Source organism: Macaca fascicularis, chromosome 1 (assembly GCF_037993035.2).
Source record: "Macaca fascicularis isolate 582-1 chromosome 1, T2T-MFA8v1.1".
In the NCBI taxonomy this organism is placed as follows: domain Eukaryota; kingdom Metazoa; phylum Chordata; class Mammalia; order Primates; family Cercopithecidae; genus Macaca; species Macaca fascicularis.
This window is the reverse complement of record NC_088375.1, coordinates 143736348-143759323: the sequence shown is the minus strand read 5'-3', so window position 1 is coordinate 143759323 and position 22976 is coordinate 143736348. Positions and strand designations below refer to the sequence as shown.

Genomic DNA, 22976 nt, shown 5'->3' with positions numbered 1-22976 from the left:
CACCATTCAAAAAATTTATACCTATACATTTCACAACAATTATCAAGACATAAATAACAAAAGAACGGTTTTAGAGTATAGAATCAGCACCAAGTCAGATATCTATTTGCTTAATGTTTATTCAGGAAACACTAGTAATTTGTTGAAGAACTTAAAAGCTGAGAATGTTCAAAGTGCTGTTAATGAAACTTTTGCCCCAACCATGTATATTACACAGGATCAAGGCACATTATAGTATGCACATCAAAGTTAGTGGCATGACTGCAAATGCAAACATGGTGGTTTTAAAGGGATTCCTTACAACAGCTGAAGAGACGACTGATGCCTTAATAGATTGTTAATGCAGATGAAACTACTGTCATCCCTCAGTATCCATGACGGATTGGTTCTAAAACCCTGGTGGATACCAAAATCTATGCATACTTAAGTCCCTGCACTTGACACCATCTATGGATAAGATAAGCAAGCCCTCCTTAAATGTGGGTTTTACATGCCATGAAGACTGTATTTTTGCTCTGCATTTGGTTTGGGTGCAGATGCAGGACCCACTGATACAGAAAGTCAACTATATTCATAAAAAAAAAATCCACATTTAAGTGGACCCGCAGAGTTCAAGCTCATGTTGTTCCAAGGGTCAACCGTATTTCATTTTTGGGAAAAGATGACCAACAGAAACCTTACCAGCATGTCTAGCCTGAAGCTTGGAACATAACGAATGTATACTAGTTTCCTTCTAATGCCTCAGCAATTTAAGTTTTTCAAATTCAAACGTTCACAGATTTTATTTAACATGTAGATTTCTTAAACTTCTGTAGATTTTAATAATCTGTCATTATAAAAGTTCCATAAATTAATTTGCTTAATCTCACATTTAGAAAATATAAAATTAAAGTCTAATGAGAAATAGAACTTGAATAATATGACATTCAAGATTGATTATTTCACTGATTTACAATTTAATTTATTGAAAGAAGGATTTAAATCGTAAAAAAAATTCTGTAAATCTGTAACAATCTATAATGAGTACTTAACCTCTCACCTGTATTATATACATTCAAACTCTACTATGCAAATTCAAACATATTGAATTTATATATTTGAATATACTTATTCCATACACTCACATGGAAAAGTATGACATCTTTGAGAACTAAAAAAAGGACAAAACTGAAAGTGTTACTTCAAAGAAATGTTTCGTATTAAATGTGAACTCTTGTTAATGTTCTTATCCTTGCTCAATTTATTTTTCTGAAAACAGAAAAAATCCTATTATGATCTAAGAAAAATATTTCAAGATAATCACTATTCTACAAGTATCTTAATTTAGGATGATAATAATTCAAATACAAGAAATTTGCTTTTCTTGAAACAAAATGTATTAGTGTGCTTCTCTCTCACATTATTGTCTTAACAAAAATATAGTTGGCTCTCTGTATGGGTTCTGCATCCTCGGATTCAACCAAACTCAGATCAAAAGAAATAAAAAATAAAATTACAAGAATAAAAAATACAAATAAGAAACAAATAAAGTATAACAACTATTTGGCATTTACACTGTATTAGGTATTGCAAGAAATATATTGATAGTTTAACGTATACGGGAGGATGCGTACAGATTATATGCAAATACAAAATCATTTTATATAAAGGTCTGGAGCATCACTGGAGTTTGGTATTCTTGCAGGGTCATGGAACCAATCCCACATGGATATTCAGGTTGAATGTATGGTACCGATTTTTGGTTAGCAGCTAAATTTGCGTGTTTTTAGCAACAGGATTCCCAGTGTGCAGCTAAGGAGAATGTTTGCTTATATTACCAAACACCGTTCCTGAATCCTTTTTGTTGTTCATTTATTGATTCAAAAAAATAGTGTTGGGGCCGGGCGCAGTGGCTCACACCTGTAGTCCCAGCACTTTGGGAGGCCAAGGTGAGCAGATTGCCTGAGATCGGAGTTCATGATCAGCCTGGGCAACATGGTGAAACCCCGTCTCTACTAAAATACAAAAAATTAGCCGGGTGTGGTGACGTGCGCCTGTAGTCCCAGCTACTCAGATGGCTGAGGCAGCAGAAGTGACTTCTCAAAGAGTATGCAGGTAAAGTATTAATTTCTAGTTCCTCAACTTCCATATGTACTCTTTCCCTAAAATTCATCTGGATGTTATATTCACAATACTCTAGTTCTGCTTACCCATCTCCCTTTTAAAGATCACCCTTCTCTCACTGTACAAAAGAAAAGTTTCCAAACACATATCTAACAGCCTTCCTCAACTATATCAGTTGTTCAGGCCAATAACCTTGGAGCAACCTTCACCGTTCTTGTTTACTCACACCTCATATCTAAACTATCAGGAACTCCTACTGCTATTATCTTCAAAATATATCCAGAATCCAATCACTTCTCATCACTCCTATACCCAGATCCACTATTACCTCTCCCCTGTATGACTTCATCAGCTGACTAATCTGGTATTAGTACAAGGACAGATCCTTAGTCACTTACCATCTATTCTCAACACAGCAATCAGAGTGATCCATACAGATAATGTCCCTCAAAACTCTAAAATGACTCCCTGTTTTTCTCAGATAAAAAAGGAAAAGTCCTTACAATGACCTGTAAGGACCTACAGAGAGAGACTACCTAGTAACCCTTTGACTTCATTTCCTACTCCTCTCCCCAACTCACTCACTCTGCTGTAGACACATTAGCTTTTTTGTTGTTGTTTTGTTTTTACTATTCTTGAATACGTTCTCTACTAGCGTAAGGCCTTAGCATTGACTATTCCTCAGATGGAATGCTCCTTCTCCCAGATAGTCTCATGGCAAACTATCTCATCTTGGTTCAAGTCTTTGCTCAATCATTATCTTTTGAATGATGCCAACCAGGACCACTTTAGTTAAACTGACACCCCAAAACCCTTACCTTCTCCACACTGCTGGCATTCTCAAATCCACTTATACTAGTTTATACCTTCTCCCATCTCCCATAACACTTAACACCTTCTACCACACTATGCAATGTATTTATTTACTGTGGTTGTAGTTGGAGCATCCCTCCTCTAAAACTAAGTTTCAAAGGCAAAGATTTCTATCTATCTTGCTAACTGAATACCTCAAGGGTCAAGAAAAGAGCTGCCCAAACTGTTAGCATTGCGCAAATGCTCCAGTGTGTAAAAACCTTTCGGGAGTCAAATAAAAGGTTTGAGAATACAGAGCTCCTTAGGCAGAGGCCATTGCAGCAAAGCACATAATAGGAAAATTTGAAGGCTACACAGTCTTAATCAAAAAACAACTCAAGGGAGGATTCCAGTGGCTGTCTCTCCATACTTCTCTCTCATCCCTCTCCCTGATTCCCAGTCTTAGAATTAAAATTCAGAAATGAAAAGGTCATCAACAGTGATAAAAATACATTTATTTGAATTTTAAAAATGAAGCCATTTTTACTGACAAAGGGTCACCTTGGTTTAGCTGTTAAGACTGGTTTTGTTAAATGTTACAAGGCAGACATTTTCTGTAACCTTAATGAATTAAATCTACAGTACAAAGATTCTGAAGAAATGAGATGTAAATTATGCATACAATATACTGTATAAACACACAATTATTCTCGCTTGTGAGAAAAATGTCAGATGCCAACTTAAAAATACCATAGTTTTCCAAAATTATAGAGGTGTGTGAAAAAAAAGTATGTAGACCACCGATCAAATATATAGGGAGAGCTCTATACAACAACCAGACATTCTTTTTTTCAAAACACAGAACATTTATAAAATCTGAGAATGTATTTCAACAACCACTGAGAAACTTCCAACAGAAACAGAAATCACTGTAGACCATATGGTCTGGCCACTATGTAACAAACCAGAAAGCTGATACAATTAGATAATTAGTGAACTAGAAAAAGGCCAAAACAAAGTATATTGAATGAAGCAAGGGGAGACAAAAGCATGGAAAATAGAGAAAAGAGTAAGAGCTGAAACTGATATGGTAAAAGATCACACATACTTTCCAACATCTAGTTGGAATCACAGAAGAAAAGACAGAATATAGGACAGAAGCAATGCTTCTGAGATAATTGCTGAGAATTTTGTAAAACTGACAAAACACATCAAGCCAAAGCTTCTGGGAGCACCTGGAACTCTGAGATGAATAAATAAAAACTACACTTAGATACATCACAGGAAAACTAATGAAAATAAAAGACAATGAGGAAAAAATACTAAAAGCAGCCACAGAAAAAAAGAATACCTATAAAAGAATACCTATAGACTAAGGGATGGCGGGGGGTAGCAGCTCCCAATGTCCAAGAACTAACCTCGTGCTATCAGACTATCTGATGTTCTGTCACAACATTGTCTTAAGAAAAAAATAGTATCTCATAAAACATCCATGTCAGACAAGACCATTGTGCAACACAACCAAACATCCCCCCCGACCCACTAAAATGAGTGATGTGTCACTTTCTTTATCAATTACAGGAATACCTCGGAGATACTATGGGTTCAGTTCCAGACCACTGCAATAAGGTGAATATTGGAATAAAATGAGCCACGATTTTTTTTTTTTTTTGGTTTCCAAGTACATATAAAAGTTACATTTAATAGACACGGGGAGGGGAACACACTGGGCCTATGGGGTAGGGGGTGAAGGGAGAGCATCAGGAAAAATAGCTAATGCATGCTGGGCTTAATATGCAAGTGACGGGTTAACAGGTGCAGCAAACCACTATGGCACACATTTACCTATGTAACAAACCTATACACCCTGTACATGTACCCTGGAACTTAAAAAAAAAAAAAAAGTTATGTTTATACTATACTGTTGTCAATTAAGTACACAAAAGCCATTATGTCTAAAAAACAATGTATATACCTTAAAGTATTTTATTGTGGCCGGGTGCAGTGGCTCACGCCAATCCCAACACTTTGGGAGGCTGAGGCGGGTGAATCGCCTGAGGTCAAGAGTTCAAGACCAGCCTGGCCAACATGGTGAAACCCTATCTCTACTAAAAATACAAAAAATTAGCCAGGTGTGGTGGCGGGTGCATGTAATCTCAGCTACTTGGGAGGCTGAGGCAGAAGAACTGCTTGAACCTGGGAGGCAGAAGTTGCAGTGAGCTGAGATCGCACCACTGCACTCCAGCCTGGTGACAGAGTGAGACTTCGTCTTAAAAAACAACAACGAAAACAAAACAAAATAAAAATAAAATACTTTATAGCTTTAAAAAATACTAACAGTCATCTAAGCATTTGGTGAGTTCTAGTCTTTTTGCTGAGATTTTTGCCTTAATATTGACAATCAAGAGTGGTGAATGCTGAAGGTTGGGGTGGCTGTGGCAACTTCTTAAAATAAGACAGCAATGAAGTTTGACACATTGATTGACCCTTTCTTTCATGAAAGATTTCTCTGTAACATGCAATGCTGTTTGACAGCATCTTACCCACAGCAAAACTTCTTTTGATATTGGAGTCAATCTTCTCAAACCCTGCTACTGCTTTATTGACGTAATATTCTAAATCTTATGTTGTCATTTCAACAATGTTCACACTATTTTTACTAGGAGTAGACTCCCTCTCAAGAAACCACTTTCTTCACTAGAGAAGCAACTTCTCATCTGGTCAGGCTTTTTCGTGAGATTGCGGCAATTCAGTTACACCTTCAGGTTCCACATTTTTTTTTTTTTTTTAAGACAGAGCCCAGGCTGGAGTGCAGTGTTGCCATCTCAGCTCACGGCAACATCCACCTCCCAGGTTCAAGTGATTCTCCTGGTTCAGCCTCCCAAGTAGCTGGGATTACAGACTTGCGCAACCATGCCTGGCTAATTTTTTTTATTTTTAGTAGAGATGGGGTTTCACCATGTTGGCCAGGCTGGTCTTGAACTCCTGACCTCAAGTGATCCACCTGCCTTGGCCTTCCAAAGTGCTAGGATTACAGGCGTGAGCCATGGCACCCGGTGTTCAGGTTCTACTTCTAATTCTAGTTTTCTTCCTATTTCTACCCCATCTACAGTTACTTGCTCCACTGTAGTCTTGCATCCCTCAAAGTCATACATGAGCGTTGAAATCAACTTCTTCCAAACTCCTATTAATGTTGATATTCTGACCTCCTCCCATGAATCACAAATGTTTTAAGTTACATCTAGAATAGCTAATCCTTTCCAAAAAGTTTTCAATTTACTTTGCTCAGATCCATCAGAGGAATGACTCTAGCTACGGCAGTTGTAGCCTTATGAAATGCATTTAAATAGTAAGACTTCAAGATCAAAATTATTCCTTGTTCCATGGGCTACACAATGGATACTGTGTTGGCAGGCATGAAAACAACATTCGTCTTGTACATCTCCATCAGAGATTCTGGAAGACCAGGTGTACTGTCAATAAGTATATTTCGAAAGTAGTATTTTCTTGTAGGTCTCAACAGTAGGCTTAAAATAGTTCATAAACCATGCTGTAACAGATGCACTGTCATCCAGGCTTTGTTGATTCATTTATAGAGCACAGGTAGAGATTTAGCATAGTACTGATGGGCCCTAAGATTTATGAAATTGTTCAATGAGCATTGGGCTTTAACTTAAAAGTTACCAGCTGCATTAGCCACTAACAAGAGGGTCTGCCTGTCTCTCAGGCTTCAGTTTTGAAGCCAGGCATTTACTTTTCTCTAGCTATGAAAGTGCTAGATGGCATCTTCTTCTAGTAGGAGGCTGTTTCATCTACACTGAAAAATCTGTTGGTTAGTGTAGCCATTTTCATGAATTGTCAGAGCTAGATCTTCTGGGTAGTTTGCTGCAGCTTCTACATCAGCACTTGCTGCATCACCTTGCGCTTTTATGTTATAACATGGCTTTTTCCCTTAAACCTTGTGAATCCACCTCTGTTAGCTTCAAACTTTTCTTCCGAAACTTCCTCACCTCTCTTGGCCTTCAGAGAATTGAAGAGAGTTAGGGTTTTGATCTGGATTAAGCTTTTGCTTAAGGGAATGTTGTGGCTGGTTTGTTCTTCTATCCAGACCATTCCAACTTTCTCCATATCAGTAATAAGGCTGTTTTAATTTCTTACTATTTGTGTGCTCACTGGAGTAGCACTTTTAATTTCTTCCAAGAACTTTTCTTTTACATTCACAAACTTGGCTAAATGTTTGCTGCAAGAGGCCTACCTTTTGGCCTATCTCATCTTGTATAATGCTTTCCTCACTAAGCTTAATTCTAGGTTTTGATTTAAAATGAGAGACACGTGACTCATCCTTTCACTCAAACACTAAGAGAGGCCATTGTAGGGTTATAAATTTGCCTAATTTCAATACTGTTGTGTCTCATGGAATAAGGAGGCCCAAGGAGAGGGAAAGAGACAGGCAAGGAAGGACCAGTTGGTGAAGCAATCATAACACACACAATATTAATCAATTAAGTTTACTATCTTGATGGGGCACGGTTTGTGGAGCCCTAAAACAATTACAATAGAAACATTGAAGATCACTGATCACAGATCACCCTAACAAAATAAAAAGTCTGAAACACTGTGAGGATTACCTAAATGTGATACAGAGATATGAATGAGCATATGTTGTTGAGAAAATGATACCTGTACACTTGCTTGATGCAGGGTTGCTGCAAAATTTCAGTTTATATAAAACACAATATATGAAAAGCACAATAAATCAAAACACAATAAAACAGGGTATGCCAGTGTAAGTTTGTCCAGCTTCAGTCTGCATTCCCTATAGATGAGATTTAGTATGATGGCCAATCTTGAGACAAATGAAAATGAAAATACAACATACCAATACTTATAGGATGCAGCAAAAGCAGCATGCAGAGGAAACTTTACAGCTGTAAATATCTGTATTAAAAAAGATGTCAAATTAGCCATCTTACTTTATGCCTTAGGGAATTATTACCTTAGGGAAAAGAAGAGCACACTAAACCCAAAGCCAGCAGAAGGAAGGAAATAATCAATCTTTAGAACAGAGATGAGAGAATATTGGTTCTTTTAGTCACAAATACTCAGGAGGTTGAGGCAGGAGGATCACTTGAGCCCAGGAGTTCAAGTCCAGCCTGGGCAACACAGACTCTGTCTCGAAAACAAAAACAAGAAACCCCTACCTAAGCCTCCCTCTAATTAAAAAAATAAAGTTGGTTCCTTAAAAAGATCAACAAGGTTGACAAAGGAATTGACAACAACAACAACAACAAAAGAGAGAAGAACACAAGTGACAAATCAGGAATAAAAGTGGGAACACTGGTACCAACCTTAAAAATTAAAAGAATTATAAGAGAATACTATGAATAATTGGATGCCAAAAAATTAGATAATCTAGATGAAATAGAAAAATTCCTAGAAACACAGAAATTACCAAAATGAAGTCAAGAAGAAATAGAAAATCTGAATAGACCTAGAACAAGTAAAGAGAATTAACTAATAATCAAAAACCTCACCAAATGCAAAAATCCAGGACTATGCAGTTTCACTGGTAAATTCTATGAAACAAAATTAACACTAATTATTCTCAAACTCTTTCAGAAATGGAAGATGAGACAACACTTCCTAACACATTCTAAGCAGCCAGCATTACCCTAATACCGAAGCCAAAGATACTGAAAGAAAACTACAAATATTCATTATGAAAACAGACACCAAAATCCTCAACAACATACTAGCAAACTAAACCAATAGTATATTAAAAGTATCATAAAACATAACCAAGTGGGATTTAGCCCAGGAATGCCAGGGCAGTTCAACATTAAGAAATGCAATCAATACAACATATCACACTAATAGAACAAAGAAAAAATACTACATGATTATCTCAATAGATGCAGAAAAAGCATCTGACAAAATTCAACACTGTTTCAGGATAAAAAAAATACTCAGCAAATGAGTAATAAAAGGACATGACAAAGAGCATCTATGAAAAACCCATAACAAACATCATAGCCAATGGTGAGAGACAAGTTTTTCTCCTAACATCAGTAAAGAGACAAGGCTACCACTTTTACCACTGCCATTCAACATTGTACTAAAAGTCAGAGCAATTATGTAAGAAAAAGAAATAAAAGGCGTCCAAATTAGAAAAGAAGAAGTCAAACTATATTTGTGGCTGACATAATTCTATTCATAGAAAATCCCTTAGCATCCACAAAAAAACTACTAGAGCTAATAAACAAATAAAGCAAACTTGCAAGCACAACAGCAACATGCAAAAATCAGTTGTGCTTCTATATACCAGCAACGAATGATCCAAAAAGAAAATTAAGAAAATAAATCGGCCGGGCGCGGTGGCTCAAGCCTGTAATCCCAGCACTTTGGGAGGCCGAGACGGGCGGATCACGAGGTCAGGAGTTCAAGACCATCTGGGCTAACACGGTGAAACCCCATCTCTACTAAAAATACAAAAAATTAGCCGGGCGTGGTGGCGGGCGCCTGTAGTCCCAGCTACTCGGGAGGCTGAGGCAGGAGAATGGCGTAAACCCGGGAGGCGGAGCTTGCAGTGAGCTGAGATCCAGCCACTGTACTCCAGCCTGGGTGACAGAGCGAGACTCCGTCTCAAAAAAAAAAAAAAAAAAAAAAGAAAATAAAATCAATTTGCAATAGCATCAAAAACAAAAAAATAACCGAAAGAATAAGTGTAACTTCATGACCAGCTTAGCCAACATTAAGAAACCCTGTCTCTACTAAAAATAAAAACTAGCCGGGCGTGGTGGTAGGCACCTGTAATCCCAGCTACTTAGGAGGCTGAGGTTGCAGTGAGCTGAGATCGCAACATTGTACCCCAACCTGGGCAACAAAAGCAAAACTCCTTCTTAAAAAAAAAAAAAAAAAAGAATAACTGTAACCAAGAAAGTAAAATACTTGTACACTAAAAACTACAAAACGTTGCTAGAAAAACTTAAAGGCCTAATTAAATGGAAATACATCTATGTTCATGGATTTCAAGACTCAATATTGTTAAGATGACAAAATTCCCCCAAAGAGATCCCAGATTCAACTCAATCCCTATCAAAATTCTAAAGGCCTTTTTGCAGGATTGTTAAAGCTTATCCTCAAACTCATATGGAACTGAAAGGGTCCCTGAACAACAAAAACAATACTGAGAAATAAAAAGAAGGAGTACTCACACTCCCTGATTTCAGAACACTGATTACAAAACTATAGTAATCAATGTGGCAGTAGAAGAAGGGTAGACATATAGACCAATGGAATAGATTTTAAGAGTCCAGAAATAAGCCCACTCATCTATGGCCAATTCATTTCCAACAAAGTGCCAAGACCATTCAATGGGGAAAAGAACACTCTTTTCAACAAATGATACTGGGACAACCGGATAACCACGTACAAAAGAATGAAGTTGGAAGCCTGTCTCACACCAGTTACATAAATTAAATCAAAATGGGCCAACAATCTGAATATAAAAGCTAAATCTGTAAAGCTCTCAGAAGGCATGAGTTGGATCTTCATGACTCTTGATTTGGCAATGGATTCTTTAACATCAAAAGCACAAACAGCCAAAAAAAAAAAAAAAAAAACAATAAAATAAAACCAGAAATTGAACTTTATCAAAGTAAAAATCCTGTGTATATCAGCAGATATTATAGAAATATATTTGGTAAATGTTTAATATCCGGAACATATAAAAACCTCAACAACAAAAAGACAACCTAATTTTTTAAATGAGCAAAGGACCCGAATAGACATGTCTCAAAAAAAGATATATAAATGACCAAGCCCATAAAAAGATGTTCAACATCGTGGTCATTAAAGAAATGCAAATCAATACTACAATACTACTACTTCATACCCATTAGAATAGCTTTAATAAACAAACAAAAAAATGAAAACTAACAATTACTGACATTGATGTAGAGAAACAGAGACCCTCATACACTGCTGGTGGGAACAGTGAATCCGCTATGGATAGTAAGTTTGGCAGTTCCTAAAAGAGTTGAGATAGATTACCATATGATCCAGCTATTCAATGCCTAGATATACATCCAGGAGAAATGTAAACTCATGTCCACAGAAAAACTTGTACGTATATGTTGATAGCACTGTATTCATAAAAGCCAAATAGTAAAAATAACTCAAATATTCATTAAGGAATAATATGTAAATTGCAGTATATCCATACAATGGAATATTATTTAGCCATATAAAGAAATGAAGCACATGCTACAACTTGTACGAACCTTGAAAACATTATGCCAAGTAAAAGAAGCCAGACACAAAAAGTCACACTTTCTATGGTTTCTTTCATATGAAATATCCAGAACAGGCAAATATATAGAGACAGAAAGTTAAGGTTACTTTACCAGGTGATGGAAGGGGGCAAATAGAAAGTGATTATGTAATGAATACACAGTGTTTTTATGGGGTGATAAAACACTTTAGAAACTAGTGGTTGCACAACAGTGTAAATACAGTAGTCCCTCCTTATCTACAGTTTTACTTTTCACAGTTTCAGTTACCTGTGGTCAACCACAGTCCAAAAATATTAAATGGAAAATTCAGAAAGAAGCAAGTTACAGGTTTTAAATTGCTGGTCTATGGAGCTTGATGACATCTTGCACCATCCCACTCTGAGGGATACAAATCATCCCTTTGTCGAGTGTATATGTTCTCCACCCATCAGTCACTTAGTAATCATCTTGATTATCAGATTGACTGTCATGATATTGCAGTACTTTTGTTCAAGAACCTTTATTTCACTTAATAATGGTCCCAAAGTACAAAAGTAGTGATTCTGGCAATTCAGATATGTCCAAGAGAAGCTGTAAACCGTTTCCTTTACATAAAAAGGTGAAAGTTCTCAATAAGAAGAGAAAAAAAAAATGCTAAGGTTGCTAAGATCTACAGTAAGAACAAATCTTCTATTCGCTAAACTGCAAAGAAGGGAAAAGAAATTTGTGCAAGTTTTCCTGTCACACCTCAAACTGCAAAAGTTACGAACATGGTGCATTTTAAGAACTTAGGTAAAACAGAAAAGTCATTAAATTTATGGGTGAAAGACATGAACAGAAACGTGTCTGACTGACGGCAATAAGGTTTGGTACTACCTGCAGTTTCAGGCATCCTCTGGCAGTCTTGAAATGTACACTCTATGGATAAGGAGGGACTACTGTTCACTAAACACCAAAGAATTGTACACTAAAAATGGTTAATCGTATGTAATGTGAATTTTACCTCCGTTTAAAAAAGATAGCCAATCTTAAAATATCCCATGTCCTGACAACACCCAATCTAGGACAAACTTCCACTTCCTTAGACCTTCTCTTCAAACTACTCAACCAAAGCCCAAATCTTCTAATAGGTTCCCTCTAATATCCTCTTAGTAAGACACCCCAAAGCTCCCTTTAGTGTGTGGTCTCCTTCATTGCAACAAGTAAAAAATGTGTTCAACTACGGGTGTTCCTGCTAGTCTTTTTGGATGGAGGACATTGACAAGACTAACAATTTCTCAACAGAAACAACAGAAGGCAGAGAAAACAAGAGTAACATCCTCGTTAAAAGAAAGTAACTGCCAACTCAGAATCCTAAAAAATAATCACCCAAAAGTGAGGGTGGAATACAGAACATGACCAGACAACAAAAACAAAGAGAATTTCTCACTACAGACCTACACTAAAGGGTACAATAGAAAGTGATCTTCAGAAATAGAAAATCACAGATGAAGAACTGAAGATGGAGGAAAGAATAAAAAGTGATACAAGTGGTAAATATGCAGGTAAAGCTACACAGCAAATGATGATGAGGTTTCATGCTGGCTAAAATATATACGGAGTTTAAAATCACAAGAGTATAGTAGCAAATAAGTTGAGTAAGGGGTACAGTATGGAAGGAAATGAATAGGATTAAAATGTTTTCAGTTTCTTGCATTGTCTGGAAAGATAAAACAAATTAACAAATTATCAATCTAATCTAATTTACTTAATTTATTAACAGTTTGATTAAGTTAGGTCAAGGGTGCATACTGTGATCTCTAGGACAGGAGATCTGAAAAGTGTGAGTTGGGGGCCCAGGAGGCGTCCCTAAGACCTTATTAGAAGATCTTCAATAAACAAAACTATTTTCATAATAATATTAAAACCTTATTTGCCTTTTCACTGCCATTCTTTCACAAGTGTACAATGGAGTTTTCCAGAGGCTATATAATGTACAATATCTGAACTGAAGCAAGTATAAGAACCCAACTGTCTTCTATTGGGACATTAAAGATATTTTTAAAACATGTAAAACAATGGTACTCTTCTCACTAAATTTTGTTCTGGAATGTGTATTTTTCTCAAAATGGTGTTACTCATGTTAACATGTAATGGAATATTATTATATTAAAATAAACTTATAAACATTTAAATTTAATTTCAAAAGCAGTAAAAATTGTTCTCAACTATGATCAATACACTTGGAAATGTCTAGACTTTTTGACTGCCACACTGGGTGAGTACTACTGGCATCTAGTGACTAGAGACTAGGTAAAAATCTTATGATGCACAGATAGTATCCATCCACAGACAGTCCACTGAACAGAAAATTATCTGGCCCAAAATGTCAATTGTGCCAAGGCTGAGAAACAACCCTGATATAAGCAACAAATAACCCGATATAATCATAGAAATAAAAGTTATTTTAAAAAGTTCAAAGAGATCCTGAGAACAAAGAATTACAGTCTCACTGAGCTAAATAAATGGATAATTTGCCACTCGTGAACTATAAGACCTAATATCATAAAGATGTTTACTCTCTCAATGTATAGATTCAATTTTATAAAACTGCTATGACTAAAAATTTATGGAAAGCAATGAAACAAGAACAACAAGGTAGGAGGACCCGCCTTAGTGGAGATAAAGACTTATTATAATGCCATGTAATTAAAAGACCATAGTGTTGGTGCTTTGGATAGACAAAAGTAGACCAACAGGGGAAAAAAAACAGAGTCCATAAACAGACCCACATGCATATGGTCACTTTATTTATGCCAAAGGTGATACCACAGAGCAGTAGGGAAGTGATCTTTTTAATAAATGATGTCATATAAAATGTACATTCACACATAAGAAAAGGTGATTCTATGCCTCACACATTATATAAAAATCAGTTCTAGATAGAAGGCAGATCTAAATACATAATAAACAATATACAAAATAATAATAATAAGTTCTAGGTGGATGGTAGAAAGCAAAATAATAAAGATCCTAGGATAACGTTTCTTAACCTCACCACTAGTGATACCCTGGCTAGATGTTTGTTTTGTGCATTGTAGGATGCTTAACATTCTGTACATTGTAGGATATTTAGCAGCACCACTAGCCCAACTCACTAGATGACCAGAGTACTCCACTCACTCAGTTATAAAAACTAAACATGTATTCACACTGCCAAATGTCTCACCCAGATGGTGGGAGATATGTGGTTAGAGAGGAGGGAACTGCCTCTAGTTGAGAAGCATAGTTTCAGAGCATAAGAGAGTATCTTCATGTCCTTGGAGCAAGGAAAGATTTCTTAAATGGGACATTAACTATAAGAGCAAACAATGATAAAATGGACTATACTAAAATTAAGACCTTCCTTTCATCAACAGATAATATTAAGAAGGTGTAAGTCAAGCCAAAGTGGAATATATATATATATATATTTTAAATGTAACTAACAAAGAGTCTGTATTTAGAGCATATAAAAACTCCTAAAAGCGAAAGGAAAAGTACAGAAACTCCAATAGGAAAAACAGGGCTGTATGCATAAACTATATAATTCCTATAAACCAGTAAGATAGAAACAGAAAGCTCAACAGTAATTTTGTTAAGGTGGTGAGGAGAGAAGAGACTTTGCAAAAAAGGATACCGAAACAACCAGTACATTTATGAAAGGGTACTCAACTCCATTTGGATCAGGGAAATGCATCTTTCAGAAGACTAAAATTAGAGGATATTAATACTAAGTGTTAGTGAGGATACAGAGCAACAGGAATCCTCATTTACTTGATGTGATTGATACAACCATTTTGAAAACAATTCTTGTGTCATCTTCTAAATTTGAATATATACACATTGGTCAAACCAATGACCCAGATTCTAGTCTTGGTATACACCTAATATAAATGTTGCACATATGCACCCAGAAACATGCAAGAATGTTCACAGCAGCATTATTCAGCCCAAATGTCCTACAGTAATATGACAAATTGTGATAAAATTATACAAGTGAACCATAGCTATATCTGACAAAATTCCCAATTCTCAAATATAACGTTGAACAAAATAGACAAAAAAATACTTCTGTATAATTCTATTTCTGTAAAAGTTCAAAAACAAGTAAAAAAAAGTTATTTTCTTTGAAGTCAGGCAAGTGGTTAATCTGGGAAAGAAAAAACAGGGATAGCGACTAAGAAAAGAAATGGGGTTTCTGGGTTGCTGGCAGTATTCTATTTCTCGATCTGTGGTGGTCATGGAGTGTTTACTTTGTGATGACTCACTGAGCTGTACCCTACACTTCATGCATTTTCCTGTATGTATTGTATTTAAATTTTTAAAAAGACACAGAGCATCATCTTTTATATGCTGTACATGTGACCTAGAAAACAATATATTACACAAATACCTTAACAATTATGGTATTAGATGTCAATTGCTAGGGAGCAAAAATTATGTCTGGAACAAAGTAACTTTCCTCTTATATTTCAAAATCCTTTGTCTAATTAAATGAAACATACAGGATCTTTAAAAGGACTGTTTGATTTTTCAATATGCTGCAGGAAGACATCATTCAATATATTTAATTTTTCTGTTTTCCTTTAAGTTTTACTTATCTTAATCATTTGAAAAAATTTCATTTTCTTAAGTTTATATAAGAGAAAATAAAATATATACCTTGGAAAACATTAATTACTATTAAAGTTGAAGATGTTTGTTTCTAATATTAAAAATCTATTTTCTCACATCTAGACAAAGAAGAGGATTAAGACAGAATGATAAATGACACCTGACCTAAAGGAGGTTTCTATCAAAAATTTATATACTTCCCTACCCACCAAACTAAGCCTTGGTTTATATTTTTATATTCCATGACATTTTAATAAAACTCTACAATACCAGTTATTTTATTTACAAAAGAATCATACATTTACTATATTAAGTTGCTCTGTATCAAACAGTTTCCCTCTGAATTTAATCATTTACGTAGAACAGTATAGTTAACTGCATACAATGTGATTCATTTTTAAGCCACATAGTGCCACCAAGTGGTAACAAATTCTTTTTCCAAAATACCACACTGAAGCAACAAAAAAAGCTATACTGGAATATTATACTGGAATGGAAAAATCAACCTTTTAACAAATTTAAAAAAGATTGTGAAGTATCTTAGCATGAAACTTTAAAAATAAAAGAGGTCTTTTTTTTGGAAAAGAGTAGTGTATATTATCTTGTGACAGAGTCAGGTTTAGAGTTAAAAATTTTCTTGGAAGGCAAGGAACTATAATATAATGCTGTAGCATTTACTTTTTGTTGCTTGTTGTTTTTAAATTCTCCACATTCTCTTAGAAGATATAAGTTGCTTTACAAATTAATGAAACACACACACATACACACAAACACAATAAAAGACCTGGAAGGTTTCATAACAATCTGTTACCCTTGTTAAGTATGGGGAAGGAGTGAGGAGAGTAAATTTTAGTCTTTAGTTAATATCTGTATTAATTTGCTAGGATAAAAGAAAAACCTAGAATCGCCTTTTAACAAAGTCCTGCAACTGGTGGCTTAAACAACAAAAATTTATTGGCTCAAATATCTGGGAACTGGAAGTCCAAGACAAAAGTATCAGTAGGGTTGGTTCCCTCTCACAGCTGTGAGGAAAGATTTGTTTCCGATTTCTCCTTGGCCTGCAGAGAGCCACTTTTTCCTAGGTCTCTTCACATCGTCTTCCTTCTATTAGTGTCTCAGTATCCAAATTTCTCCTTTTTATAAGGACATCAGTGATACTTGGATAAGCCCACCCTAATGACCTCATTCAACCTGATTACCTCTATAAAGACCCTATCTCCAAGTAAGGTTACTCTGAGGTAGAGGGAGATAGGATTTCAACATAAGAATTTGGAGGGGGATATAATTCACCCCTCAACACTAATCTTCTTTTCTGAAATTTTTGTTTATTTTTCTTATTTAAAAGGAGGACAAAAAATAGTTCCTAAAAGGTGTAAAATAACAGAATACTATTTTAATTACATAAAATGTTATCAGCAAAAAAGGACTAAATTTTGATATAAGTAATGAGTCTTATAGTTCATATCCAATGCACTTTGTCCTAGACCCCATCTCCCACCAACTCTCTTTCTCTCTCTTTTTTTTTTTGAGATGGAGTTTCACTCTTGTTGCCTAGGCTGGAATCCAATGGCATGATCTCGGCTCACTGAAACCTTCACCTCCTGAGTTCAAGCGATTCTCCTGCTTCAGCCTCCCAAGTATCTGGGATTACAGGCACCAGCCACCACGCCCAGCTAATTTTTTGTATTTTTAGCAGAGATGGGGTTTCATCATGCTGGCCAGGCTGGTCTCAAACCCCTGACCTCAGGTGATTCACCCACCTCGACCTCCCAAAGTGTCTGGCTTACAGGCATGAGCCACCGCGCCCAGCCCCAACTCTCTTTCTCAATGTACTCATATTGGCCTTTATGTCTCGACTATGCTCCGGTTATTTTGCACTTAATATTCTCCGCCTGAAGTTCTTCCTCCAAATATACATACGGATCAGTTCTTTCACATTTGTGTCCATCTCCTTCCTGGTTCTTCATATAACATCCAAAATAAAGTTACTGGAAGAGCACTCCTAGTAACTCTCTATGCCCCTCTCTGCTGATACTTTTCTTTATAGTACTAACACCTGATACATTATTATTTGATCATTTGTTTTTTCTCTGCACTATAAAGTAAGCTTCTTGAGAACAGAGACATTTTGCTCACTGACCTACCCTTGACATCCAAAATAGTGCCTAGAGTGTGGAACACAATTTGTGACTACTTTTTTGTTCATTATCATAAGCAGAAAGTTTCTTAAAGTTAATGCATGTCTGACTTCTAAGTAGAATCTAGTGTTCCCTTTTCTAATCATTTTCTACACCAAAGGCAGAGTCATCTTTCCACTTCTCTGTAAAACACATTTTCCCTTCTCTCAGGATATAATCCCAAATCTTGTACACAGTTGAAATGGCTTTGCTGGGCCCTGCCTATCTCTCCACTGTAGTCTCAGACTCTCCTCCCATCAGTTCTCAGTGATCCAAAGTACTGGCCTTCTCTCAAATTCCCCAAACATGTTCCTCTTCACCATAGGGCCTCTATACATGTAGTTCCCTTGGTCTGGAATCCTCAGCCCTCCATCACACAAATCTAGTTAACCTTAACTGATAATCTCCCTTCAGATCACAGCTCTTAAGGTCACTTACTCTGTGAAGCTCTCCTCAACCCACTCTGTGTCAAGCTCCTTTGACATATGCTCTTACAGAACTGTTCTTTTCAGAACTCTTTCAAATATTCAGTTGATGAGTATTGATATCTCTCTCCTAATGGACCTAAGTTCCAAAACACAAAAGCAAAAACCTTCCCTGTGATTGCGAGAGAATGGGAACCATGTCTTCTATTGCTTATGCTGTTTTGAACAACTAAAAGGTAGTAGTCAACCTAATGAAGAAACACAGCCAACACAGGCTGACTACAAATGAAAAAGGCCCTGAAATCAGTCAATTATAGGAATTAAACACAACAAAGTTTCCTTTTATTAACTTCAACTGGTTTCATCAGACACATTGCATATTTCTGGGTAGGCTGCCCCTAGCCACCAGTGAGTGCACAAAAAGAACCAAGCTTATGGCCGCGAGCGATGGCTCACGCCTGTAATTCCAGCACTTTGGGAGGTCGAGGCAGGTGGAGCACAAGATCAGGAGTTCGTGACCAGCTTGGCCAATATGGTGAATCCCCGTCTCTACTAAAAAAAAAAATACAAAAAAAAAATTAGCCAGGCGTGATGGCACATGCCTGTAATCCCAACTACTCAGGAAGCTGAGGCAGGAGAACTGCTTGAATCTGGGAGGTGGAGATTGCCGTGAGCCGAGATCTCGTCACTGCACTCCAGCCTGGGTGACAGAGTGAGACTCCGTCTCAAAAAAAAAAAAAATCCAAGCTTATTTTAATATTCGACCATGCAATCAATTTAAAAGTGCATGAAAAGTAATAGCAATTGTCATTGTACACCTTATCTCAATTAGTGATATAACTAATTCACACGCCTCATCATCAGTTATTTTGCAGGAAATTGCAGGAAAATTTTAAAAATTCCCTGTGTATGTAAATGTACTGATATGCACTGAAAACTTAAAAGGTTGCATATGAGATATAATTTACAATAGGGTAATATCAAAATACAGTATTGCATAGGCAACTTTTTGCCCCCAAATTAAAAATTTATTAACTAGCTAATTTCCTTTCAAACTGTATATAAGCATTCTAATACAGTTCGGTTTTGGGGGGGAGCCTCTCATTTTAATGTGATGTGTGATAAACAGACTTTTTACAATGGTTCTAATACCTCTACTATTTCTCTGAATTGAGAAAATAATTTAAATCTGTCACATTTATTGTTGTATCATTAGCTTTCTAGTGCCTAAACAATGACTATCTCCAGATTAAACTGTGTAATTTTAACAGACAGTACAAATTTTTAGAGTTTCCTTAAATATCACAATAATATTTAAAGTGGGTTGAATAAATTTTTAAAATAACTGCATAATGACATAAAATAAGGTATACTGTAACTCCCTTTCAGATTTATGATTCGTTTCCTAAATACTTTAAGAATACCTTTCACTATATAGAGACAAATAGATATACTGATAAATAGATACATTTATCAGTATATCTTGAAAGCATATATGCACATCTAGATGCATTTATCCTATTTACTTGCCACAGCAAACCAAAGTCACACATCTGACTCAATGCACCACATCTTGTTATTACATTCTGAAAGTATGGTTAAATATTCATTACAAAAACAAAGTCATCATTTTTGGCAAATTTTCTTCAGTAAGCAGCACCCAATAATTCAAAATAATTCCACTCATTAATTCATTACCTATAAAGGAGAACACTTTAAATGCAATGTTACAGATTGAATTGTGTTCCCCCCAAAATTCATATGTTGAAGCCCTAGTACTAAGTTAAAATGAAGCCGTTAGGATAGGCCCTAATCCAATCTAACTGGGGTCCTTATAAGAAGACACCAAAGATGGGCATGCACTGAGAAAAGGCCATGTAAGGACACACCAAGAAGACAGTCATCTGCAAGCCAAGGAGAGAGGCCTCAGTTAAGAAGCCAAGCCTGTTAACATCTTGATCCTGGACTTCTAGCCTCCAGAAATGTGAGAAAATAAATTTCTATTGTTTAGGCTACCCAGTCTATGGTACAATAGTCACCCCTTATCTGCAGTTTCACTTTCTGAGGTTTCAATTACCCAGTCAACTATGGTCTGAAAATATTAAATCAAAAATTCCAAAAATAAACAATTCAACCCTTTTAAACTGCACACAGTTCTGTGTAGTGTGATGTAATCTCACAACGTCCTGCTCTATCCCACCCAGGTTGTATGAACCATCCCTCTGTCCTGTGGATCCATGCTGTAGATGCTCCCTATCTATTAGCCACCTTAGTTATCGAATCAACTGTCTAGGTATTGTAGTACTTGTGCTAAGTAAACCTTACTTAACTGTTCTATTATCATTGTTTTAAATCTCTCATTGTGTCTAATTTATAAAGTAAACTTTATCACAGATATGTATATGTAGGAAAAAAACAGCGCATATAGAATTCTGTACTGAGGTTTCAGCATCCACTGGAGGTACTGGAATGTATCCCCCACGGATTAGGTAGGTCTACTGTAGTTTCCTATGGCAGCCCTAGCAGACTAATATGTTCAATTTGGCAGAACAAATGAGATGTTTTAAATCACACTGCATTTAAGTTCTACTGTGATACACATGAATATTTCTGTCTCCTGAAAACACAAAACTAAGGTCACCTCGAACATGCTTTATGCTAAATGCTGAGTTGTGAGCAGAATACCAGTTTAGACATAAGAACAAGTTTGCCTAAGAAAATAATTGGTGGTCCTGCCTATTCATATTATTGCAACCCCATACAGCAATTAGATTAATATGAAGATAAGCACCTACGTCAATTTCCTTAAGTAAACAACTTAGCTCCTATATAATTGACAATATAAAACATATGGCTCTCCTTTCGGCCCATACAATAGAAAATCTGTATTTAGGGCCCTTGCAAATTACCTTAATCAAAATAAATTGCTAATTAACCTTTCTTGTGACTGAGAAAATTCTAGACCAGTATTAAGAACCTAGCTGTGCTTCAGATAAACTTGGGAAACTTTTAAAAATGACAGATTGTGCAACTCCTCCCCTGGAATTTGATTCCACTTCACCAAGGCCTATAGACTTTTTAAAGCACCCCATACAACTTGGATGTGTAGCCAAAACAATGTAGGGAATTTTTAAATATTTCTGTACTTGAAGACTTTTTTAAAACTACTGATGTTCAGTCCCCTTCGGAAAAATTCCAATCTAAATGACTCTGGCAATAGTGTGTGTGTGAATATCTCCTTTGGCATTGTGATGTGCAGCCATAATTGAAAACAATGGTCTAGCGTTCAGATATCATATGATTATCATGTGTTGTAATTAGTGTGAAGCATATACAACCAAATACCGGGTATATAAGTGATTATCTATTAAAAAAATACATGGCTGAGGCAGGCAGATTACAAGGTCAAGAGATCTAGTCCATCCTGGCCAACATGGTGAAATCCTATCTCTACTAAAAATACAAAAATTAGCTGGGCGTGGTGACACGTGTCTGTAGTCCCAGCTACTCAGGAGGCTGAGGCAGGAGACTCACTTGAACCCGGGAGGCAGAGTTTACAGTGAGCAGAGACCACGCCACTGCACTCCAGCCTAGCAACTAAGCAAGACTCCATCTCAAAAAAAAAAAAAAAAAAAAATTACTTACATTCCATTGAACTATAAATATACACTGTAGTATGGCTTTATTATGAAAATTATCTGTATGCCTTCATTTATCCAGAAAGAAAAGAGATTGAGAACCTCAAACAAAATACTAGCAAACAAAATTCAACAGCATATTGAAAGGATTATACACCATAACCAAGTGAGATTTATTTCTGGAATCCAAGGATAGTTCAACATAAAAAAAAAAAATCAATGTAACACAGCACATTAACAAAACAATGGACAAAACCCATGACCATCGCAATTGATGCAAAAAAAAAAAAAAGACAAAATTCAATATCCTTTCGTTAATAACCAGATCCAACAAACTACGAATAGAAGGAAACTACTTCAATATAATAAAAGCAATACACAAAAAGCCCATTTCTTTCTTTCTTTCTTTCTTTTTGATGGGGGGTAAGAGTCTCACTATGTCACCCAGGTTGAAGTGCAATGGCCTGATCTCGGCTCACTGCAACCTCCGCCACAGGGTTCAAGCGATTCTCCTGCCTCAGCCTCCTGAGTAGCTGGGATTACAGGTGCATACAACCGCATCCAGCTAATTTTTGTATTTTTGGTAGAGATGGGGTTTCACCACGTTGACTAGGCTGGTCTCAAACTCCTGATCTCATGATCCATCCACCTCGGATTCCCAAAGTGCTGGGATTACAGGTGTGAGCCACCACGCCAGGGCAAGAAAAGCCCACTTCTACATACATTGTACTAGAATTCCTAGCCAGAGCACTTAGGGGAGGGGATGAGAAGAGGTGGGAAGGACAGAGGGAGTCTGACTGCTCTCCCAAGTCTCATCTCTTTTCAATCAGATAGAAACCAGGCCCTTTTTTCATCATTTCTCAGAACATTTCCAAGTATTACTTCTCATTATTCTTATATTCTTATATTATTCCATTTGCATTTTAAGCATAC

General features: G+C 36.3%; 1 protein-coding gene across 39 annotated transcripts in view; it reads right to left on the bottom strand.

The window, feature by feature from the left end:
• ZNF644 (zinc finger protein 644) overlaps window positions 1-22976 on the bottom strand; it is a 101476-nt gene that overhangs the window by 32465 nt on the left and 46035 nt on the right. The gene's annotated exons all lie outside the window — the stretch shown is intronic.